The sequence below is a fragment of the Enhydra lutris genome, unplaced genomic scaffold (assembly GCF_002288905.1).
Source record: "Enhydra lutris kenyoni isolate GAN:26980312 unplaced genomic scaffold, ASM228890v2 scaffoldscaffold17, whole genome shotgun sequence".
In the NCBI taxonomy this organism is placed as follows: domain Eukaryota; kingdom Metazoa; phylum Chordata; class Mammalia; order Carnivora; family Mustelidae; genus Enhydra; species Enhydra lutris.
The window spans coordinates 25,644,217-25,650,216 of NW_019154101.1; positions in this window are offsets into that span (position 1 = coordinate 25,644,217).

The window sequence follows — 6,000 nt, forward strand, 5'->3', positions numbered from 1 at the left end:
ACCTTCTACATTAAGGAAGAGAGTACCTGGGCGCCTGGGTGGCTCAGTGGGTTGGGCCGCTGCCTTCGGCTCAGGTCATGATCTCAGGGTCCTGGGATCAAGTCCCGCATCGGGCTCTCTGCTCAGCAGGGAGCCTGCTTCCCTCTCTCTCTCTCTGCCTGCCTCTCTGTCTACTTGTGATCTCTCTCTGTCAAATAAATAAATAAAATCTTTAAAAAAAAAATAAAAATAATAAAAATAATAAAAATAAAAAGGAAGAGAGTACCTGAATTTATAAATCAGGTAACCCACCAAACAACTGAACCTCCACTAACCACACACACATATGACTCTTCAGGTCTTCTGGGCTTCCTCACACTGTACAGCCACTACCTTATTCAGAACTCTGTTTCTGTTACCCCAAAGTCCATACAACAAAAACCCCTCATATGTGTATCTTCACATGAGTGTAATTCCCACCCCCTACTCATGCCCTAGTAGTAAAATTTTTCCCCTGAAAGTATTTACCAGAATCCGTAGGAGTGCAAGTTTCCTCTATTCACTGAATCCATATTCAAAGAATATTTAAATACATGTATGCAAACCACATATAGGTCTAAAGATAAAGGTATTCAGAACACTCTAAAATCAGATTGCCATTCCTTTTTTTTTTGCCCCCCAAAGATTTTATTTGAGAGAGAGAGAGAGAGCACAAGCAGGGGGGAGCTGCAGAGGGAAAGGGAGAATGTGGGGCTTGTTGAGCCCAAGGCAGATGCTTAACTGACTGAGCCACCCAGGTATCCCAAGGTTGCCATTTCTGAAACACATTCATCACACTTTTTTTTTTTTTTTAAGATTTTATTTATTTATTTGACAGACAGATCACAAGTAGACACAGAGGCAGGCAGAGAGAGGAGGAAGCAGGCTCCATGCCGAGCAGAGAACCCGACGTGAGGCTCGATCCCAGGACCCTGGGATTATGACCTGAGCTGAAGGCAGAGGCTTTAACCCACTGAGCCACCCAGGCGCCCCTCCACCACACTTTTTACTATTTATTTTTTTTTTAAGATTTTATTTTATTTATTTGAGACAGAGAGGGAGAGAGAAAGAGCATAAGCAGTGGGAAGGAGCAGAGGGAGATGGAGAAGGAGCCTCCCCACTGAGCAAGGATCCCAAAGTGGGGCTCAATCCCAGGACCCTGAGATCATGACCAGAGCTGAAGGTGGATGATTAACCGACTGAGCCACTCAGGCACCCCTACTGTGTATTTTTAAATCTAATTCAAGTACAAACTGTAAGATTTATAAGCATTTGTACTGAACTAATCCTTGAATTTATCACAAGGAAAAAAAAAATACATTTGCTGAAGTCTTCCTAGGAAGCACCTTCTTGTTTAAAAACATATCAGTCATCCACTCCCATCCACCCTAGATGTTGACTCAATCATCTGACTTTCTCTTTCTCTTCATATATGTATGGATATATATATATATATATATATATATATATATATAAAAATCTGAAGTTCAACTGAGTATCGGGCATGAAAAAAGGGACAATTTTATAATGGCTGCAGTCCTTACCAAACTGTGAGTACCACAATCATCTTGGGAATTTTATTTTTATCAATTTAAAACCCTAAATCAGTGGACTGAACATGAGTTAATTTCTAGTCCCTCCCAAAACCACACTAAAATGACAGTAAGGAAATTTTTTTAAAGAAGGGGAGGGACCAAAAAAAAGGGAAGGGATAGGCCAGCAGATGAGATATACCAACAGAATTTGAGAAGATGGAAAACAGATGTACAAAGTAACTGACTTAGCAAAGCAGAGGAAGCCAAAGCTGAATCCATATTCTGGTGGAGGCCTACAAGAAGCAATCTGAGTGCTGGGAGAGGCCCTGGGAACCTAGGAAGTAGAGGTTCCAGAAGCCATTGAGGGCTAAGGTGAAAAACGGAGCTGAAAACAGCAGGTGGAATGCTGAAACCCCTCCTCCTTTCTCCTTCTCTCTTCCAGGCTTTGCAGCCAAAAGACAAGAAGTACACTCTCTAGAGCAACTGAATGAAGTCTCCAGACTTAGGAACTCTAGACCAGGAGAGCAGATGTGAGGGGCACACAGAAAACAAGGAGGCCCGATGACTCAGTCAACACATATTCACAAAGTGCAAACAGACAAAATATTCGTCTTCTTGCAGTTAACACTCAGATGATAATAATACATGCTATAGAAAAAAGAAAGAAAAAGAACTTTAAGGCATACTAGGGTAGGTGTGGGAGTGGAGTTATAGTTTCAAATAAATGATCACAGAATGCAAAGATCTGAGGGAGTTAAGGGAGTAAGTAATGCAGGTATCTGAGGGAAGAGCATTCCAGAAGGAAAACAAATGCAAAGGACCATCAAGTGGGTTAGACTGGAGATACTACACACAGAAAAAAAAAAAAAAAAAAAAAAAAGAACATTACCAGAAAAAAAAATTCAGTGACCAAGGAGCAAATTGGAAAACAGGAAAAAAAAAATTCAGTAGGGAGTTTAGAAGAAAACACTGAAGAAAGCCAACAGCCAAACAAAAAGACAAAGAGATGGTATAAGACAGAAACAAAAAACAAAAAACACACTAATAAAATTGGAAAGTCAATCTAGAAAATCAAACATCCAAATAAGAGAAGTTTCAGAAAGATCAAACAGAGGGAGAAATTATCATAGAGGAACATTTCTAAAAGACAAGAGTTTCCAACCTGAAAAAGCCCACTGAGTGCCCAGCACAATGAGTAAAAACCCTGCCACACCCAAAGCACACCATCATGAGATTTCAGAACACCAAGTTCAAAGAGAAAATCCTAAAAATGTCTAAAGAGAACAAACCAGCCACACACACAGAAGCAGAAATTAGAATTGCATCACTCCCTCTCAACAGCACTAGTATGCCAGATTTCACAGGAATAATGCCTGAAAAATTCAAAGGTTAAGTAATCACTAACCTAGAATTCTATACCCAGCCAAACTATAAAAGCATTCACCATAAGAGTATAAACAGGAGGGGTGCCTGGGTGGCTCAGTGGGTTAAGAGTACAAACAGGAATTTTAGGGGCACCTGGCTGTCTCAGTTGGTAGAGCAAGCGACTCTTGATTTCAGGGTTGTGAGTTCAAGCTCCACAGTGGTCATGGAGCCTGCTTAAAAAAAAAAAAAAAAAAAGGCATATTAAGAGAAAAAAGCTGCTTCAAGACATGCAAGGTTTCAAAAAATTCACCTTCCACTTGCTCTTTCTTGGAACCTACTGGAGGATATAGTCAAATAAAGAGAGTTAGAACCCAGTAGTGTGGGAGCCCAGGAAGAAAGGCAAAGGGAATTCCCAGAATACAGCTGCATGGTAGCTCTAGAAATAAATCAGTCCAGTAAGATGGAGGTTTCCTAATGTCAAAAATAAGAACTGAACTAAAACAGCAGTTTTTTATCTTGTTTCCCAAAATGTTTTCAAAACCTGCTCCCAAAAATCTCTCTAATACTCAGACACACATACACACACACATACACACACATACACATATACACACATACTTTAGTAAGGTCTCAGACATTTCATAAACCACACTGGGCAATACCCTCCCCACTAACACATTAAACATGATGAAACTAAATAATCTCAATGCTCCTTTCCGGTCCTCTGGGTGAATGAATCTAAGTTGTAGCCTGTCTGGGCAAAAAGAAAAAGAACATAAGAATTATGGCAAAATGTAAATTACATTTTAATTTAATGTCTTTAAGATCGTGGGATGTGTATTTATATGGGTAAAATATATAGGAAACTCAAAAATATGATTAAACTCCACACTGTTGTTATCATGATGTTAGTTCTACCTCAACAGATCTAGAAACCTGAATTCAGGGCTTAGAAAAGATGATTAGAGAGAAGATAATCAGAACTATATGAAAAGTTTCCAAAAACCTGGGGGCAGCTGGGTGGCTCAGTTGGTTAAGCGTCCGACTTTTGGTTTCAGCTCAGGTCATGATCACAGAGTCATGAAATTGAGCTCCCCTGTCAGACTCCAAGCTTAGTGTGGAGTCTGCTGGAGATTCTCTCCTCCCTCTCTCCCTCCCCCTGCTCATGCCCTCTCTTCCTCTCAAAAAAAATAAACAAAATCTTTTTTAAAAAATCACAGTTATCTTGGAATAAGGCAATCAGAAGGCAACATGTCTTTATGTATTTGAAATTTTTTTTCGAAGAGATTGATAGTGAGGCCATAAAAAGAGCAAAGCAAGGGGAAACTGGCTTTTCAGTTAGAAAATAAAAGCTTTAGTTTAGATACAATGTCTTTAAGATATGGGATGTGTATTTATATGGGTAGAATACATAGGAAACTACATGATCTAGTCAATAAGGTGTCTACAGATGAACAGACAAATCACTGTGGAGCCCTTTCCATGTGCCCTTTAGTTCTGGTTAAGAACTAGGAGGACAGAAAACCATCCCCACGATACTCAAGTTAGTTACATATGTAAAATGTTAACTTGGCTACCTAAAACAAAACCCTACTGAAGATAAAACTCGGAGCAATAAAAAGATATTTCTTATTCCTCACATATATTCCATATTACTATAAAGAGTATTTAGGAGGCAATCTACATGCATCTAGACCTTTGTGGCTCTAATACGCTTAAGTGAAAAAATACTAATATGCAAAGCAATATCTGTGAAATGAAAACATATTTCCATTTTATAAGTAATTGAGATTATGAAATTAGCCCAATTTCTATCTACAGGAAAAAAAATCCAGAACCAGTATAAAATGTAGTATTGTTCCTATATTAATAGGTAAGTGATATCGCTTTAAAAATGAGAAAACTGAGAGGCACCTGGGCGGCTCAGTCAAACGGCTGCCTTAGGCTCAGGTCATAATTTTGGGGTCCTGGGATCGAATCCTGTGCACTTCTTCTTCTCCCTCAGCCCCTCTACCCCACTCATCCTTTCATTCTCTCTCTCTCTCCCTCCCTCTCTTTGTAAAATAAATAAATAAATAAAATCTTTTTTAAAAAATGAGAAAACCACTGAAATTCTCCTTAAAATAAATACTATCTCAAAGACTGGGTATTGAGAGAAGTTATATATAATCTATCCTAGACATGAAAAACACACATCAAAGAAGCCCACACAGATCTCAATTCAACCACAAAGCGAGGGGAAACAATATCCACTAGCCAGAAAAGTTAAATCCCCTGTATGAAATATTGCCTACATGACATTTCTACATGAAATAGTACCAGGTTCTACATCAACTCCAACTTTCAAAGAATCTTCATTAAAAGCACTTCTAAAATATTCTACAAAGGTTCAATGAATAGATCTGTCAAATATATTGAGTACAATGCTACAGATACTTCACGTAACAAATACATATGTATGTACATAAATATATTCCCTCTCTCATACAAAATGCACACCTATACACACTTTACAGAAAAGCTTGAAAAAGCACTGGTTATCACTATCAGTTATTTCTAGCTATTAGAGAGGAATCCTCTCTTTCCTTTTTGGCTTAGCTCTAACTTACACAAAACTATAGTATATATACTTGGAGGCCATTCCCCTATAGCTAATGATTCCAGCCACAACTCCATTTTAGATTTTAGTTTGGGGCACTGCCCAGATGAATGATAGATATCTTATGAATATTGAGTTGCTGGTTTGTGCCAAAACATGGCATTCCCAAAGGATGCTCTGTCTGGAATCTGTGGGTGATTCATATACAAATCTTCTATTAACTCAAGCCTTCCAAAGAGTCTGGAAATGTCTGTGTGTTGGGGGAAGAGGACAAGGGCTGAAACTGGATTTGCTGACTCCTAAAGGTCCAGCCCTGAGATTCCAAGATTCTATAAAAGGGCAGTAAATTAGGGTTTGGCTAGTACTTGCTAGACTACTGAAGCCAGCATAAACATTTACTTACAGCTTTTAAATCTGTAAGGGTACCCAGTGGTTAGGTACAGTAATTCTGAATCTGAAAAAGCAAACAAGGCCACTGGAAAT